The 19,724-nt window shown below is 47.4% G+C and overlaps 1 pseudogene; it reads left to right on the top strand.

Moving 5' to 3' along the window:
* The first annotated feature begins 4,018 nt into the window (after positions 1-4,018).
* On the top strand, positions 4,019-6,840 carry LOC101007143 (annotated as a pseudogene).
* Positions 6,841-19,724: the final 12,884 nt, after the last annotated feature.

The raw sequence follows: 19,724 nt of genomic DNA, 5'->3' as shown, positions 1-19,724 counted from the left end.
CCACTGCCTCGCCCGGCTAGTTTTTTGTATTTTTTAGTAGAGACGGGGTTTCACCGTGTTAGCCAGGATGGTCTTGATCTCCTGACCTCATGATCCGCCCATCTCGGCCTCCCAAAGTGCTGGGATTACAGGCTTGAGCCACCGTGCCCGTCCTGTGAGGGCTTTTCCTATAAGCCTTTGCACTAATCTACGAATGCAAGGTATGATGTGGCAACCTACAAGAATGAGTACACCTATAATGATTGCAATGGGGGTAAAGATTGAGGTTATGAGTCCCTTCCATTTTCCAAACCATTTTTCCATGAGACCAGAGAAGGGGTCATCTATTCCAGAATTCAGCTAATTCATTTGCTAGAGTGGTAAGGCCCTGTAAGGCTTTTGTAATTGTTCCATCAGGGGCTGTGTTGTTAGGGATAAAAGAACAGCATTGGACCCCAATCATGACACAGACCCCACCTTTCTCAGCCAATATCATGTCCAGGGCTATTCTATTTTCCCAGACCATTTGGCTGGTAGGGCCTAATTGTTCAGCTATTCCTTTAATGGTATCCCTAGTATAATTGACAAACCACTGTTGATGATAGTAAATGTAATTTATCCAGTCTACATTTTTGTTTACAGTCACCCATGAGAACAAAATAGATTCAAATCCTGCAGCTATTTGATTTTGAGTTTTAAATTCATTTGGCACTCCTTGTGGAACTCTGATGGCCTCTATATAAATGTGAGAGTCAAAGGACCTGTGGTGGGGGGGTACTTCTTTTTTATGATTGTCTTTTTTGCTTGGTTGATTAAATGCCAGGATGAAAGGGATGATCAATTGAATTAGGGTGCAAGTGTCGATCCAGTCACTTGACAAAGTACCTAGTAGTGGTCTACTGCAACAAGGGCAGACTGATTCGTTAGCTCCTGAAAAGGCTTAGACTTACTGCATCCCACTAGAGTTTGGCATGCCTTATTGCCCCAGGCTGTGGGGTTTTGGAAGAGAGCTACCATACCACTCATACCCTGTTGGTCAGAGGACCATCCAAGTGGAAAGGGGACAATTTGGGTCTCTGGCCTGCCTGTTGCACAAGCGTAACAATTGCTTTGTTTAGTGTGTGAATGGAATATTTAATCAATTCTAGCCAGGCTTTTGCATCTTGGTAGCCTATTTCAATAGCTAGGGTTTGTTTTAAATCTTTAACTTCTACAGTGGCTACTTTGGTGTTACTATTGGGTAGGGAGAAACTAATAGTTTGATTAGAAGGTTTAGAAGGAGAGGGAGGAGGGGATGAGGGGGTGATGAAATGCATTTTGAAAAATCCTATAGAGTCTGCTCCTGTGACCTCTGCTCCTATACCATAGAAACAACTTAATGAAGGGGAGGAATTCTGAGAAGTTGAGATAGTAATGGATATCTGTACTGGATTATATTGGTTTTGCTGACAATTGGGGGGAGGGGGGGTGGTGCTTCCTTTAGTGAAAGGAATGTATGGTTTTAGGGACACACAGACTTGTTGGGGAGGTCCAACCCTGATTTTTGGTAGTCCATAGAATATTGGACCAGCTATGGCAGAGAAGCTCTGTTTTCAGAGGACAAGATTCCCAGTTAACAGAATTTTCTTTATAATATCCCAAGTCTAAGGGAACTGTCCAGTTAATTGAATCTGCCCAATCTGAGAATTTCCAAGAAGGGCAAAGACACTTTTCTGAAGTAAAGAGCTGCCTTTGACTTTGCAAGTCTCCACAGGGTATAACAAGACAAGCATCAAAAGTAATGATTCGGGGTGACTTTGACCTGGTTACATTAATAATGAGATGTGGGGTAGCTAAGGGAAAGAGAAGAGGAAAAAGGGACAGTCAGATTAAGCTTTTTTCTTTAACATTACTCTGGTGGGGGTTGGTCCTGGGGTGACAGTTCATGACTTTTGTTTCTTCTAAGATTTTTGCTTTAAATCCTTCTCCTTTTACTCCTGAGATCAGGAGTTCTTGTGAACAAAGTACACCAGATGGAGGATAACAAACAGAGGAGCAAGCTGCCCCGAGTCAATTAAAAAGGTAATGAGCTATCGCTTCTCGGCCTTTTGGCTAAGATCAAGTGTAAAAGGTAATGAGCTCAGGTTTGGGTCCCACCTCTGAATTTATCAAGGGCTCTTGGTGGGACTCAAGATAAAAGAAACAGAGTCCCTGACTTCCCTATTCTTCCTCAAAGGCCATAAATGGGATGACTTCCTTTTCTTTTTCCCATTCAGGACATTCCCTTTTGAAGTGACCTATTCTTCCACATTTGAAACATTTGTTCGGCTCTCTTTCTCTCCTTATTTTTAAATTCCCTTGCTTTGCTTTTTCATACCATTTATATGGCCTAGCAAGTGGGGACTTAAATTCTTTACAGGTTTTGGCCCCTTGGGTATGTTGTTGTAGAGCAGAGAGCATGATTTTTGCTTTTTGTTTTTGCTTTTCTTCATCCCTTCTTACATACACTTTTTGGGCCTCCCTCAAAAGTTCCTGTATAGGCCAATCTTTCCAGTTCTCTATTTTTTTGTAATTTCTTTGTGATATCTGGCCAACTATTAGCGACAAAATGGAGCTTTAACATCCCCTGCCCAAGGGGATCCTCTATGTCTAAGCCTGCATATTTTCTCATCTGTTCTTTTAGTCTGTTTAAAAACTCCATGGGCCCTTCGTTTTTTCCCTGCTGTATATTAAATGCTTGGGAAGTATTTGGGGTTTGAGGCACTGATTCCCAAATCCCTTTAACCATCCTTTCCCTAAGGTCTTTCATGTTTTCTCAGTGGGCTGCATTGTCATTATCCCTTTGGGGGTCTTGGGCTGCAGGGATATTTTGACCGGGAGGATGTTCATGCTCCCAGACTATCACAGCAGTCCTGCAGATCATGGCTCTTTTCTCCCCCAAAAAGCAAATAATTAAGACACTTCCTCCGAGGAGAATGGGATCCCGGAGAAATTGTTAGAAACAAGTGCTTGATGCCACAGGGAAAAAACAGCACTTAGATAAAAAATTTCTCAGCAAGGCACATTTACTTCTGCAGAAGGGTGTTGCCTGTATCCCTCTGATTGCAAGAGCACACCAAGTGGGGTAGGGCAGGGGTTTTTATCCCTAACACAGTTTCTATTTCTGTGTCCTTTCCCCACTGGGTGGAGTCAGGCACAGTCTAAGCTGATCTGATTGGCTAGTGTTTGAAATTGAGTAAGGCCAATTAGGTGGGAACAGAGAGGCTTTCCATTACCAACTAGGTGGGAAGGGTTATTTACAGAGTAAGAGGTTTGCTAGTTACAGATTAAGTAGAGAAACAAGTGTTCCTTACAGATTAAGCAGAGAAAGAAGTGCTTGTTACTGGTTAAGAAAGACCAAGGAAGCTTTGAAGAGGAACATGTTATTTCTGGCAGGACTACGGTCAAAATTGCCACTTCTGTACTTCACACCCAACTGAATCTTTTCAACTGTGAGATTTTGGAAGAGAAAGAAATTCCAAATAGGATTAGATCTCCTCATATTTCAGTGGAGGACTCTAAGCCCTGGGAGGTTCTGGGTTGTGCCTGTCTCCTCCCTCCACATTTTTATCACCTAATCCCTAGCCCCTTGGACCTGTGCTCCAAACTCGGAGACACTGCTTGCTTCTTCCTGAGACCTCACTGTTACCTTTGCCTCACACACCTCACTTGTCCTTAGTTGCAGCAATCCCTGCATCCCACCTCACCTTCCTGCCTAACTTCCATCTCCTCTCTTTGGTGCCTCCACTTGCACCCTTATTACACCTTCTCACAGATTCAGGGGACAAACACAAAAAAGGAGTCAAGTGTCTAGCTTTTTTTTTTTTTTTTTAAGATGGAGTCTTGCTCTGTTGCCCAGGCTGGAGTGCAGTGGTGCGATCTCAGCTCACTGCAACGTCCCTCTATGGATTCAAGCGATTCTCCTGCCTCAGTCTCCTGAGTAGCTGGGACTACAGGTGTGCACTACCACATCCAGCTAATTTTTGTATTTTTAGTGGAGATGGGGTTTCACCATATTGGCTAGGCTGGTCTCGAACTACTGACCTAATGATCCGCCAGCCTCGGCCTTCCAAAGTGCTGGGATTACGCCCGGCCTCATTTTTACTACAAACTGACATTTGAGTGCCTCCCACCCTATCCTGGCCCCGGGCACCTGCTCAAACCATGATGAGATGATGAGCTTTGGTGGCTCGGACGCACTGCTGGGCGCCCTGTTCGTGAGGCTGCACGGCGGGGGCACCCTCCGCTACAAGCTGGCCCTAAAGGGCAGCACAAGCGGGAGGCGCTTGGCCGCCGACTCCTCCAGTGGCTTCTACTCGTGGACGCGGATGTCCATGAGCTCCGTGTCCGCCTCGCCCAGCCACTTCTGGGGCGCCTGCTGCCCGGAGCACCGACTGGCTGGACACCCTGAGCAATGGGATGGGATGGGAGGGCAGAGTGGTGGCTTCGGCTGCGGCCGCGGTGCGCAGTGAGAAGGAGCAGCTGCAGGCGCTGAAGCACCGCTTCACCGGCTACATCGACAGGGTGCGGCAGCCAGTCGTGAACAGCTGCAGCCTGGAGGGTGAGGCGGCGGCGCTGCGACAGCAGCAGGTGGGCCGCACTGCCACGGGCGAGCTGTATAAACGCGAGGTCTGAGAGATGCGCCGCAAGGTGCTGTACCTGGGCACCGCGCTATCTGCTGCGCCTGGAGCAGGAGCACCTGCTGGAGGACTTCGCACATGTGCATCAGTGCCTCCACATAAAGGCCCAGCAGCGCGAGGAGGCCAAGGATGTGGCCCACTCGCGGGCTTCTTGCGGGAGGCCGAGGCGGCGGGCGTGGAACTGCAGAAGAAGGCGCCGGCACTGCAGGAGGAGTAGCAGCTACCTGCGGCGCCACCATCAGGAGGAGGTGGGCTAGCTGCCCGGCGAGATCAGCGCTGCAGCGCCTGGCAGGCACAGGCGCAGGTGCAGGCCACGTTGGGGGACGCCCTCAAGTGTGGCGTGATGTAGGCGCATCAGCGCTGCAGGAGATCTGCGGCAGCTCGAAGGCCACGCAGTGCAAAGCACGCTGCAGTCCGAGGAGTGGTTCCAAGTGAGATTGGACCGACCGTTGGAGGCAGCCAAAGTGAACACAGACGACATGCGCTCAGTGCAGGAGGAGATAACTGAGTACCAGCGTCAGCTTCGGGCCCAGACCACAGAGCTGGACGCACTGAAAAGCACCATGGACTCACTGGAGAGGCAGCCCTCTGAGCTGGAGGACCCTTTTCAGGCCGACATTGCCTCCTACCAGGAAGTCATTCAGCAGCTGGACGCCAAGCTGAGGAACACCAAGTGGGAGATGAGGGCCCAGCTGCGAGAATATCAGGACCTGCTCAATGTCAAGATGGCTCTGGATATAGAGATAGCCGCTTACAGAAAACTCCTGGAAGGTGAGGAATGTCAGATTGACTTTGGCCTGATTCCTTTCTCGCTTCCAGAAGGACTCCCCAAAATTCCCTCCACCTCCACTTACATAAAGGTCTAAAGCAAAGAGAAGATCAAAGTGGTAGAGAAGTCTGAGAAGGAGACTGTGATTGTGGAGGAACAGATGGAGGAGACCCAAGTGACTGAAAAAGTGACTGAAGAGGAGAAAGAGGCCGAAGACGAGGAGGGCAAGGAGGAAGAAGGGGGTGAAGAGGAGGAGACAAAAGGGGGAGAAGAAGCAGCAAAGTCTCCCCCAGAAGAAGAGGCCACATACCCAGAGAAGGAAGCCACGTCCCCAGCGAAGGAAGAGGCAAAGTCACCAGCTGGGGCCAAGTCCCCAGAGAAGGAGGAAGCAAAATCCCCAGCTGAGGTCAAGTCCCCCAGGAAGGCCAAGTCCCCAGCAAAGGAAGAGGCAAAGTCACTGGCTGAGGCCGAGTCCCCAGAGAAAGAGGAAGTAAAATCTCCAGCTGAGGTCAAGTCCCCCGGGAAGGCCAAGTCCCCAGCAAAGGAAGAGGCAAAGTCACTGGCTGAGGCCAAGTCTCCAAAGAAGGCCAAGTCCCCAGTGAAGGAAGAAGCAAAGTCCCCTGAGAAGGCCAAGACTCTTGATGTGAAGTCTCCAGAAGCCAACAGTCCAGCAAAGGAGGAAGCAAGGCCCTCTGCAGATCAATCCCCCAAAAAGGCCAAAAGCCCTGTCAAGGAGGAGGTCAAGTTCCCAGAGAAGGCGAAGTCTCCCCTGAAAAAGGATGCCAAGGCCCCTGAGAAGGAGATCCCATAGAATGAAGAGGTGAAGTCCCCAGTGAAGGGGTGGGAGAAGCCCCAGGAGGTGAAAGTCAAAGAGACCCCAAAGAAGGCAGAGGAAGAGAAAGCTCCTGTCACACCAAAAACAGAGAAGAAGGACAACAAGAAAGAGGAGGCACTCAACAAGGAGGCTCCAAAGCCCGTGGAGGAGGAGAAGAAGGAAGCTGCCATCGAAAAGCCCAAAGAATCCAAAGTTGAAGCCAAGAAGGAAGAGGCTGAAGATAAGAAAAAAGCAGCCACCCCAGAGAAGGAAGCTCCTGCCAAGGTGGAGGTGGAGGAAGATGCTAAACCCAAAGAGAAGACAGAGGTGGTCAAGAAGGAACCAGATGATGCCAAGGCCAAAGAAACCAGAAAACCAGCAGAGAAGGAGGAGGCAGCAGCAGCACTGGAGAAAAAAGACACCAAGGAGGAGAACGCCACTGAGGTCAAGAAGCCTGAGGAGAAACCCAAGACAGAGACCAAAGCCAAAGACGACCCACCCTCTCAAAGGAGCTCAGCGAACCTAAGGCGGAAAAGGCTGAAAAATCCTCCAGCACAGACCAAAAAGACAGCAGGCCTCCAGAGAAGGCCACAGAAGACAAGGCTGCCAAGGGGAAGTAAGGCAGGGAGAAAGGAATGTCTGGAACAGCCAAAGAAACTCAGAAGGGTCCCGGAGCTCAAGGATCGGAGTAATGCAATTTTCACTTTTTTTCTCTTTATGTAAGAAGAAACTGCTCAGATGACAGGGCCTCTTTCTTGAAACAGGAACTCCTGTTAGCAATATGTTAGCAAGAGAGGGCACTCCCAGCCCCCTGCCCCCACGCCCTCCCCAGGCGATGGATAATTATGTTATGATAGCTTATGTAGCCGAATGTGATACATGCCAAATGCCATACGTAAACACTTGACTGTAAAATCTGCCCCCCTCCTTTCCAAATAAGTGCATTTATTGCCTCTATGTGCAACTGACAGATGACCGCAATAATGAATGAGCAGCTAGAAACACATTATGCTTGAGATGTCTTAACCTATTCCCAAATGCCTTCTATTTTTCAAAGCAGTGGTCAAGCCCTTGCCCAGAGCTCTCTATTCTGGAAGAGTGGTCCAGGTGGGGCTGGGCACTGGCCACTGAATGATGCCAGGGCACACTTGCTACTGGAGTCCAGTTTCAATTGCTTCTGTGCAATAAAACAAAGTGCTTATAAAATGAATTAAAAAAGAAAAAAACCCTGACATTTGCCAGAGCTTCAGTGATGATCTGAAAGGCTACACTATGTGTCTGTGGCCAGGTCCTACTGATGTTTAGCTTGGTTGTATCTAGATGATCACAGCAGAATTGCAGTATCAGTATGATTCCACAAACATTGCCACTGCCAGGCAAAGAGGTGGGTGTTCTCATAAAAGCAGCCTAATGTAATCAGCCACCAATGCATGCACCATGGCGGCAGACGTGCTCTTTTCCAGCCAAAAAGCCCGTCTCTGAGAGCTTGTTCTGTTGTCAGGTGGTGTCTCCTCCAAGGCAAAAACTGAGTTTTCTTTTCCTCTTGGGCTTCCCACCCACAAAGCAGAGAGTTCAGACTTGACCCACGGTGCCAGTTCCTGTGTGAAGCCTGGGTTCCGGATGTGAGAGTCACTCACCTTGGAAGTCCCCCAAGCGGTAAACACCTCTGAGAGAAGAAGGGGTACATGCTTGTTGCTAGCTGTATAATCATGTGCTTTTAGGGAAAAGAGCTTTGAGTCACCACATACTAGATACACGAATCTAGGCATGTCATTTCATGTCTTTGCATCTCAGTTTCCACATTTGTAAAAGAAGACAAATGCTTTGTTTTCAAGCCTATTGTGAGGTCAAATGAAGTGATGTGTGTCCAGGGTCTAACACAATGCCTGGCCCCTAGGAGATGCTCGACAAATGTCAGCTTTCCTCTCAGATTGCCTCTATGTGCCTGATAATGAGGCCAACTTAAAAGAATAAAAGAAGAGACAAAATAATAGAGAAGTTTCACCTTGGGAAATAAGCCAGGAAAGTTCAAGCTCAGGGCCTGGAGACTTCGTAGCAAATAAGTCATGGACTTTAGACAGAAGAACTAGGAAACTTTATATGATTCCTTAGGTATGCATTACTTTTCTCTGCTTTTTACTTTTGTTTTTGTTACCCTCCTCTTCCTAGTTATTTCTCAGGATTGCCTAAATAGAAAGCCAGCAGAGCCTGTGAGATTGTGATCTAAGAAGCTGTGATGTAGGGAGCAGGGGGAGACAGGGCCCTTCTCAGCTGTTGGGCTTGGGATATGAGCCCCAGAACACCAAGGAGGTGGCGCCTGCTGCCCAGAGTAGAGGAAGATAGACTGAGGCCCTAGCTCTGAGCAGAAAAGGTGGGAGACGTCGGCTCTCCTAGGCCAGGAGAGCGGCCACCATGGCTAAGTAGTAGGAAGTCTATGCAGCTCTCCAGCAAACTGCAAGAGCCCAAAAAGTGCTGGTTGTATGAATAACTGAGCAAGCAGGTGAAAGAAGTAATGATGTAATGGAATTCAAGCTAAAAAAAACCCAGGCTTAAAATGTGAATTCTAATTTTTTCCTATTTAGTATCTGTGTGATCTTCAAAGCAACCTCTTTGGGCCTCAGTTTTGTCATGTCTGAAATGGTGAGGTACGGCCAGGTGCTGTGGCTCACGCCTGTAATCCCAACACTTTGGGAGGTCGAGGCAGGTGGATCGCTTGAGGCCAGAGTTCAAGACCAGTCTAGGCAACATAGTGAGACCCTGTCTCTACAAAAATAAAAATTTTTTTTAAATTAAAAAAATAAAATGGTGATCTGGGGGAAGGAGTTATAATCTGGCCTGCTCACTTAAACTCAAAAGTTTGTGGTGAAGGCTAGATGAGGTCACCAACAAAAATCCTACACCGAATGCTGGAATTTTCAGGACAGCATTGTGATGGTGAGGGTGGCCATAAGAATCATCTGGGGAAAATCACTCAAAGGAAGACTTCTGGGATTTGGTTCAGCCCTGGCCGGATCCCACTCCAGGAGAGAGGGCAATCTCTTCACAGTCAGATGAGCTGATCATCTCAGGGTAACCCAGTGAAAGTATCCCTTTCTGGCAGCTTCCAGGGTTGCTTTTTTTCAAACGACAGTGGGCCAAAGTCCCTGCCTGCTGCTGCCACCCTCTGGCAGCAACCTGAGCCGCACTCTTGTCAATTTCACTGGTTAGAACACCTAACTTTTGCACATTCGTTTACATTTGCATAGTGTTTTTCAGTTTACACTTTTCCCCCCTCAAGAATGATGCCCTTTCATCCAAACAATATCCTTGTGGCATAAACATTTTTGTAGATGAAGAAACCAAGGTTTGGGAAAGGTAAATGGTTTGTCTAAAGAGACTCGGAAAGGAGATGAGACCAGGCTTTCTGATTCCAAGTCCTGTGTTCTTTTCACTGTCACAGGGGCATGTCAGTTAGTTCTACTGCTATTGTTGCACTTCTCAAACTCTGACAGAAGCGGATATGAACATGGAGTTCTCCTGACCTCCTCTCTCACCCCATCCCTCCAACACATCCCCAAATTCTCCAGACCCCATCTGTACCTGCAGCTGCCTATGAGTGAAGGGGAGTAAGGACTACAGATACGAACAGGGCAGAGCAGCACCTGCTCTTCTCTGGGATTCAGACTGATGAAGGAGATGAGCCAGATACCCAGGGACCTCAGGACCTGGGAGAACTGCACATGGAATTCACCAGAGGTCAAAGGGACTCCAGCTAGGTGGTACCTGAGCTGGTCCTGAAGAGACAAACAGGATGTAAGTTCACAGAGAAGTAGATGCAGGACCTTCCAGGCAGAGGAACTGGCAGAAGCCAGGCTTCAGTGCACTGAACCAGAGGATACCTGCTCTGGTTGGGCAGAGGAGGGAGGCAGGTGGTGAAGCTGGAGAGGGAGGGAGGTTGGAGGAGATCTCGGCAAGATGGAATTCATCCTGTTTTCTAAAGGCAGCAATAAACCAGCCATCCTGCATGTCTCCCATTTATTCACTTAACAAATATTTATTGTAATAGGCATATACTCTCCTTCTCAGGATAAGAGCAAAAGCATAACTTTGTCACATAATATTCATTTATTTCTTCAATGGATATTGACTGCCTACTTTCCTTGTGCCAGGTATTCTTCTAGGCCCTGGGGATGTATTTCTGTGGATATTGAACTTATGCTTTAGTGGGAAAGGCATAACAAACAAGAACAATAAGTAAAATAGAAGTATTTAGATAGTGACAAGTATTCAAGAGAAAAATAAAGTAGAAAAAGAGTCATGCAAATTGGGGACGTGGGTGGGGATTTGCTCTTTTGGAGAGCATGGCCACAAAGGACTGAGGGAGGAGGTGGCTCTCAGTAAAGGCCGAAAGCAGCAGTTTCCAACCTTCTTGGCACTAGGGGCCAGTTTTGTAGAAGACAATTTTTCCAAGGAACCGGGGGAGTTCGGGGAGGATGGCTTCAGGATGAAACCGTTTCACCTCCCATCATCAGGCATTAGACTCTCATAAGGAACGCAACCTAGATTCCTCAAACGCACAGTTCACAATAGGGCTCGCACTCCTTGGGGAAGCTAATGCTGTGGCAGAGTTCCTAAGAGGCCACAGACAGGTACCAGTCTGCGGCCGGGGCTTGGGGATCCCTGGCCTAAAGGAATTGAGGGAGACAGACAGGCAAATACACAAGGAGGGACGGTCCAGGCAGGGGGAACTGCAGGAACAAAGGCCCTGAGGTGGGACCATATCTGGTGTGTGTGGAGCCAGAGGAGGAGGCCAGCATTGCTGGGGAGTGAGTGAGGGAAGGTGGAAGGAGAGGAGGCCAGAGAGGCCCAGGAGGGACAGGCAGGTCGAGTAGGAGGTCACAGCAGGCCTTGTTCAGAGTGGGAGCGAGTCAGTGCTGACTTCCATACAGTCTGACTCTTTTTGCAGGGTTTTAACAATGGACAAGGAGTCTTTTCTGCAGTCTGGTCCTATAGATTTGATGAGGTGTGGGCAGTACAGCCAGGGGGCCTGGGAGGTCTAGCTCTTGGAATGCACCCAGGGCCCTTTTAACGCTCAGCATTCACCTGGCTGTGTGCTGTGCTTCCTCCTGCTGCAACCACCCCACACACACTCAGGGGCATGAAACGGCTGTCTTGTTACATTCACAGAACCTGTGGGCCCGGCTCTTCACTGCTCTACTGTGTCTGGAGTGATGTGGGGAAGACTTGAATGGCCAGGGTGATGCAAATGGTTGAGCGCTGGGTGGGCTGGGGCTCCGAGCGTGAGTGGTGCCTCCGAGAGAGTGGCCTCACTTGCATGCCTGGGGCCTGTGCCTGGAGGCTGGAGGATAGTCACCCAGAGCACCCCACAAGGCCTCTCCATGAGACTAGGCTCCTTGCAATGTGGAAGCTTCCTGCTTAGGAGTATCCAGAAAAGGGGCCGCAGCGAGCATCCCAAAAGCCACAGGTGGAGTGGGCCTGGCCCCTTCTGACCCAGCCTTGAGAGGCCATAGCGTCCTCCCACTGCACTCACTCGGTTGGAGGGGTCACAGAGCCCAGATTTTAGCAGAGGAGACGTTGATCCCACCTCTTGATGGGAGTGTGTAAAGGAATTGGTAGTCTCTTAAAAATACCACTACAAGCCGGGCTCACACCTGTAATCCTAGCCCTTTGGGAGGCCAAGGTGCAAGGATCACTTGAGCCCAAGAGTGTGAAACCAGCTGGGGCAACAGAGCAAGATCCCATCACTACAAAAAAAAAAATAAAAAATAAAAATAAATAAATAAATAAATAAATAAATAAAAATTTAAAAAATAAAATAGGAAGAAGACTCAAGCAACCTCTAACGCTGTGCCCACATGAAAAGGCATCCTACCTGGGTGTCGCTGAACCTCAGATAAAAAAGCTCTGCAGGAGGTTCCTGGGAAGGAGGCTATATCCTCGCCCCCCTTCCACCAAGGGCTATATCTGTAAACATGTAACTAATTCCCCATGGGGGACAGGGCAGTGTTGTGTGCCACACTTGTGCCAAATATGTATTAATAAACTCTGGACCATATTGGTAGCTTTGTGGTTTTCCATAGTCTTTTGCAGCCTGCAAAACATTTTCCGATTAGAAGCCCCCGCTGTTTTATCTATTACATGTGACACTGAATAAGCCTCTGCATATCCACTGGGGGTTGGTAAGTAACATCAGAGCGTGCAGCGAGGGGAAAGGAATTAAAAAGGGAGCTAATGTCATCCGTGGGGAATAGCTGAGGAAGGAAAAAACCACTCTGGAAGAGAGGGGTTGCAGAAGGATTTTTTGCAATGTATTATGACCACTCAAGGCAGGCACACACGTGTGTCTGTTGTCCCAGCCTCAACATGTAAAATGAAACTCCAAAGAATGTTATACCATGGGGTAGCTGGGAGGGTGGAGGGAAGGAGGGAAGGAGGGAGATTTTTATTTCACAAAGCAGTTTGATTTTCTGAGAGCCATATGCTTGCTTTTCTTTTTCCCAAAAAGCCCACAGTGGCATGTGGAAAAAATTTAGAATTTTATTGGCTTTCAGGGAAGAGGGAATTGGAAACGTTAGATAAGTAGGTATCACATGGAACAGTATTTCATAGCACTCCCCCAGGCCTGTGGGTGAATGCCACGCTATAAAGCTGCAGAACTATGGACAGAAATGCAAAACTGAGATGTGGCAAGAGCTGTGGGCTGGGGACAAGATGTGGGCTCCAGTCCCTGCTTTGCTGCTTAACTCCACCAAACCACTTCGCTTTTCCTGAAATATGGGGGGAAGGCAATATTTGCCCTGTTGATGTTGTAAAACCAATGTAAGTATGTAAGAAGGCCCTGAATGTGGTGTCTTGGCACTCAAAAGAGACAGTCACATGTCAGGTATTGCTATCTATGAGAATGTAACCTACAACCCAACCTAAGCTAAGGTATTCATTGGTCCACTTTTTAAGCAAACACATTAATTAAATGCTGTATGAGAATACTTTGTAAGTGGTGGAAACTCAACTGAAAATACCTCATGCAAAAATAGGAAAATGATTAGCTCATGTGTTAATTCATCCAATCAGTAAGTTGACAACACTCTGCTGAGTACCTGCCACATGCCAGCTGCTGCTCTAGGAAGGGTGCATGTTCTAAAGGGGAGATACAGATAACAATAACCACATATACACTGAGAAATAAAAATGAAATCCCAAGTCCTCCAACCAACTGAATGGACCCCTGCCTGGCCAAAGAGACCTCAGAGAAACCTTAAAAACTGACTTCCCAGCCATGACAGAGTGGGAAGTCAGACACATCTCCTTACACCCCCTTCTGCTAACTACTATTAGGCTTTTTTCCCTAAGGGTTAAACAGAAACCAGCCCTGTTTCAATACAACAACTGATCAGTGTTCCTTCCTCATTAGAGACCACTGACCATGGGGTGGTTTTGGCCAGTCTATAGAGGTTGCACACAGAGGGCCTTTGTGTCCCCTGCTTCACCTTTTGACTTATAGAACCTAACTGTAATACATTTAAATGTTGAGTTTCCACCCCAGAGTGAACATGGGGTGCATGTTGCACACATTAGCCTGCTATGCATGCCACACCTCCCGTTTGCGACTATTTATAGCTCCTCCTATAACCTGTTGATTATGTATATTTGACCCCCCTCTTCAGCATAAATCCTTGTCTTATTCTTCCCACCCTTATTCTTCCCATCCTTGCTTCTGACTTCTGGCCAGAGGCTACACTTCCAGCCTGTCAGAATGGTCACCTGCAGAAAAATACAGCTCTCCTTTCCAAATGTATGAATCTTGTCATTCTTCGGTTGACAATATATAATTTTTTCAGGTGGTTGTAAGTGCTATAAATAAGATAAAGCAAGGCAAGGGAATACAGAATTATAAGGAAGTGCTGTTGTAGGAAGGAGGAGTCAAGGATGGCCTAACAGAAAAGGTAACAGTTGAGTAGAACCCTGAAAGAAAGAGAGAGCAAACCATGCAGCTATCTGGTGGAAGAGCATTCCAGGGAGATAGATCAGCAAGTGCAAAGAACCTGAAGTGGGAGCTAAAACGCTCGTGAGGATGTAGTGGGCTGAGCGAGGGCTAGAGTGGTAAGAGAGGAGGACGGGGGAGCAGCCAGGCCATGCAGGGCCTGAGAGTCATGGTGAGGATCTTGGAGTTGGATGGGGAGCTGTAAGGGGGTTCTGAGCAGAGTAGTAGTGTGATCCAACTTATGGTTTTAAAAGGATCTCCTGGGCCACTTGTGGAAGCAGGGAGACCAGTGTGAGGGCTACCGCAGTAGTCTGAGCAAAAGGACTAGGAAGGTAACAGCAGGCATAGAATGGATTCTGAATATTCTCAAAGGCAGTGCTGGTGGGATCTTCTTATGTATTGGATGTAGAATGTGGATGCACAACAGAGATGTAGGAGTGGTTCAGGCACAGCTGGATCCATGCACTTGAATAATAAAATGGGGACTCTTCATCTTTCCATATCTCTTGTCTGTGCTTTCTTCTGCATTGGCTTCATTTTCAGGTAGCCTCTTCCCATACAGTGAGGAAGATGGCTTCCAGCACCTGGCTGAACTCTGGGAGTGCTCAGAAGGGCAAGGAAGCTTTTTGTTCACAAAGTCTTCAATAAATGTCCTCTCTAGCCTCATTGGCTTGAACTGGGTCATGTGCTCAGCCTGAACCAATGAGAATAACAGGGAGGTGGGGGAGTGGGGTGGAATTATGCTGACTGTGTTAGGCCTAAACCACAGCCTTCATTCCTAGAGTTCTGGGTAGTTGGCTCCCTTGAGTAAATGGGGAGATGTGGTGATGGAAAGAAAGCCAAGGGTGGTTATTGAGAGAAGGGGGGCTGGGTGTAAGCTGGCCACCACAATGTCCAATGCATCCAGAGAAAGTTTAATGAAGGCATCTAATGTGAATGGAAAGGAGGGTACTCATAAGAATGCAATTTGGTGACCTATTACATGTGAAGGCTGAGGGAGAAAGGAGGCTGTAGATGGTTCCAGAATAATCTAGGCAATGATGTTAATAGAAATAGAGACTATGGGATTCAAAGTATGCGTGGGTTGCAAAGGAGTGAGATGAGTTAAATTTTACGATGTAAAAAAAAAAAATTTACGATGTAAGAGAGACAGACACAGAAATGATTAACCAAAAGTCAGGGCAGTGCCAAATAGGCGTTAAATGAGAAGAATAAGCACAATGCTCAGGGGAAACTATAGCTGTGGTGCCTGCAGGTCATAGATAGAGGGACGGGCATTGGCATCTGGCTCTGAACAAATCAAAAGTGAAGTTTGAAGGTCTTTGACTAGGAGCACTTAATTATCCATGGCCCTCAATCCCTTGACGTCCCTAGCATCTTTGCTGTTGTTTGCTTCACCTTCAGTCTGTGTACCAGAGCTGCTAAGAGGAAGTCCATCTCACTGCGTGGTTTCCCTTCTTCCTTCTTGCCCCAGGCACAGCCTTCTGTTTAAGCAGTGAAACAGCAAGGGAAAGAGTTACCTGCCGCTGAGGGGCAAAAGAGTACTTTGTCTGTCTGCAAATGGAAGACTGGGTGATTTGGTTTCAGGAGAGGAGCCTGTGGAAAGGAGGGGAAGCCCGGCTGAGGCCTTTTTTTTTCTTTTCTTTTTTTTGAGACAGAGTGTCACTCTGTTGCCCAGGCTGGAGTGCAGTGGAGTGATCTCAGTGCTCTGCAGCCTCCGCCTCCTGGGTTCATGTGATTCTCCTGACTCAGCCTCCTGAGTTGCTGGGACTACAGGTGTGCGCCACCACACCTGGCTAATTTTTGTATTTTTAGTAAAGACGGGGTTTCACCATGTTGGCCAGGCTGGTCTCAAACTCTTGACCTCAAGTGATCCACCCACCTCAGCCTCCCAAAGTGCTAGGATTACAGGCGTCAGCCACCGCGCCCGGCCCCAGCCCAGGACTCCTAAAGGAGAGGCAAAATCTAATCAGCACAACTTCTCCCAAAGACTGGTAGGAAATCTATGGAGAAAGAAATACTCTCCTGTCTGCTGAGAAAAAGGAAAGAATTAAACAAGAATGTGCTGCGTCGGTTAAAGCTTCCCAGGAAAAGATAAGGGTGGTGAAAAATCAGAATTAGATCATGCCAGCCAAAGTAATTAAGGAGAATACGATGTGCTTTTACAAATATCAGGGGGAAAGAAGATTATGGAGAGGAAATAAGACTTAATAAATGCAGAGGACCATGAAATTAATGATGACCACAAATGGCTAAAATACCCAGTTCTTTTTTTGTTAGCCTTTAACTAGGAAAACAAAGGAAAGAAACTGAGCAATTAAAGAGTAAGGACCCAAAAAAAAGTAAGAACAACTTGAGAGAAGAGTTAAGTAGACACTGGCAGGGAGGAGGTGTCTGCACCGTGCGGTCCTCAAACTCTCCAGGCACCTTCCTGGGACGTAACCGCCATGGGCTCAGGGAACAGCCCAGCCCCGCATTGGCACTGGGCTGGTGGGCAGGATGCCTGAAATTCTGAGTGCAACCAATTGACAGAACTTCCCCACTTTCTGGGGAAAGACAGTGAGTGAGGAGGGGAGAATGGGAAGGAGAACCAGGCCAGGGTCTTCAGAGAATGGTGACCTTGGAGCCATCATGACTGCTCCAGGATAAACAGAGAGGCAGGTTCCACTGGGCTTCCACATCACCCCTCTCTTCCCATTCCTTCTCTCTCCTTCTGCCTCCAGCGCTCACCACCCTGTGTTCAGTGCACATCTGTTGAGTTCTTCCCTATGAAAAGCGCACCGACAAGATTGTCACGCTTCATGAGAAATGGAAGGAAGTACAGAGCATGCTGAGGGAACAAAAATGGCTTGTCCTTTTTTTGCTTGAGGGGAGATCACATTCGTTTCTGTGACTTGCAACCAAAAGTCCTACTCATAAAGCCCTGTTCTACAACAGGCACTGGGGATACAAAGATGTGAGACACAGTGCTGCTCTTAATGAACTCACAGCCCAGGAGGGAGACATACACACACACACACCTTTGCAATATGGTGTGGTGCATGCAATAATGGTGGATGTATGGACAAGGTGCCTTGCCAGCTCAGAAGAGGAGTGAGCAGTGTTGCTCCCATAGGCCAGTGAAGAAAGCTTCTAAGAGTTTCTTGTGCTTGCTCCTGAAGGATGACTAGAATTTGGACAACTGGCAAAGGTGCACTCTTCAGACAGCAGGAAGCCAGTGTGCAGAGGCCAAGAGGCACAAAGCGCCTGTAATATCCAGCATATAAATCATTCCTTTTTCTTTCTAAATCTTTCCAGCTAAACCCTCTGGCTGCCTAAAATTCCCTCATAATTCGGATATTTCTTGCTAGAGAAAGAGTTGTAGGAATAGGTTCAACTTTTGGCTAACCTCAAGGATTAGGCCACTTTCACGTCCCTTAATTGCATTACAAAAGACAACTGAAATGTGAGGACACTGCTTACCCAAAGCAATAGGTAACTGCTGGTGGCTGTTCTGACAGTGACTGGCTACAGTGGGGAGCTGGGGAAGTACGCGGTCTCGGTCTCGGGGAAGGCAGGGCCAAGGAGGCCAAGTCGTATTCTCTGTCTCAGCTGCAATGGGAAGCTGCTGAGAGGTCTAAGCAGCAGGTGACCTGATTAGCAGGTAGGTTCGAATTTTTAACAAATCACTCCGGTTTCGATGTGTATATAATTTGGAGTGGGTCATGTGACGTGAATACAGGTCCAGGTGACAGATGAGCCTGGGGCTTGGATTAGTGCAGAGGCAGTGAAGACAGAAAAAAAAAAGGCAGGATGTAGTGATGAGTTGAATATGATGGTGTGGAGTCAGGGTATGGAGAGGAAGGTATCAAATGGAACACCTTGGGGTTTGGGATCACGTATCTGGATGGGGATGCACTAACTAAGATGGAAAGCCCTAGAAGAGGACCCATGGTGAGCCTCACCCAACCCTTAACTCACCTTGTTCTTGCATGTAGATGTGCCCAAGGGGCCATTGGAGGTACCACTGCTGCCACCATCACCCTGATTGACCCACAAACTGCTAGTTTGACAGTCAACAGGCCATGTCATGTCCAGCTCCCCCAATGGAGGGACATGGCACTGTCAGACAATGTGGCCTTGGTGTTTTAACTTTTGTCATTCTGTATTGTGTTTACTAACTTTTGGGGATGGAGATGGGGGTGGAGTGAAGGAGAGGCTAATAATTAAGATAAAAGAACTAAAAGGAGCTTCGACTTGGCAAAAACATATTGAAGAGTTACATGATCAATCAATCATAAAGTGTTGAAATTGGGAGGAAACTTAGTTAAAAAAATAATCTTTTCCAGAGCAGTTTTGACAGTAGTTCAAATACCCTCTGCTTCAGTGTTTCCAGTCCTAGGAGCAAACTGTCTCAAAAAGCAGCCGGTTCCATTGTCAGAGGATTCTGATAGAAGGAGATAGGGTTTTCTTGTATTGAATTGAAATTTATCTCTGAGCAACTTCCATTCATTTGTCTTGGTTCCATTCTCTGGAGGGAGAGTAGGTCAATGTCCCTTTTAAAATGTGGTGCCCAAGGCCGGGCGCGGTGGCTCAAGCCTGTAATCCCAGCACTTTGGGAGGCCGAGGCGGGTGGATCATGAGGTCAGGAGATCGAGACCATCCTGGCTAACATGGTGAAACCCCGTCTCTACTAAAAAATACAAAAAACTAGCCGGGCGTGGTGGCGGGCGCCTGTAGTCCCAGCTACTCGGAGGCTGAGGCAGGAGAATGGCGTGAACCCGGGAGGCGGAGCTTGCAGTGAGCCGAGATCGCGCCACTGCACTCCAGCCTGGGTGACACAGCGCGAGACTCCGTCTCAAAAAAAAAAAAAAATAAAATAAAATAAAATAAAATGTGGTGCCCAGAAAGCAACACAGAACTCCAAATGTGGTCTGATTTAGTTAAAGCCCTGTGGGGAATTTAGAGGGGGAATAAAAATAAAGCCACGAGTTAACCAGCTTTAAAAAATGACTGTCATAGAAAGCTCCCATAAGCGGAACCTTAGAATCATAAACTAAAGGGAGCCTTTGAAAACACCCAGCTGGTTTGTTTCCTTGCAGAGGAAAATCACACCTAAACCTGTCTAACCCAGAGATACTGACCTATTTTTTAAGACCTCTAAAAGCAAGGGTTCCACTGATGTTTATTGCAGAGAGATTTCTTACAAATCAATCATTATAAAATATCTTCAAATCAGTGTTTTCTAGTAGACTAATTTGTTTTTACATTTTCCTCTTTCTCTTGCTATTATCTTTCCGACCACATAAATTGTCTTCCTAATGAAGCCGCTTATTGTATCATATTCTGGGAGTGTATGTTCATCTGCTCCTGTAGTGTTTCAGCTCCTACTGCATTAATTAACTGCGCTTCCTCTATTATTTTCCTCTTTTTTGCATGCGATCCATGGCATTTATCCTTATATTGTTGCATAATGCTTTGTGCGATGGATGTGTTCTCAAAATCGTGTGCAAATCTAATCTTCGCAAATTGAGTCTCTTCAAT

The sequence above is a fragment of the Papio anubis genome, chromosome 1 (genome assembly GCF_008728515.1).
Source record: "Papio anubis isolate 15944 chromosome 1, Panubis1.0, whole genome shotgun sequence".
NCBI lineage: Eukaryota > Metazoa > Chordata > Mammalia > Primates > Cercopithecidae > Papio > Papio anubis.
This window is presented reverse-complemented; position numbering and strand designations above follow the sequence as displayed.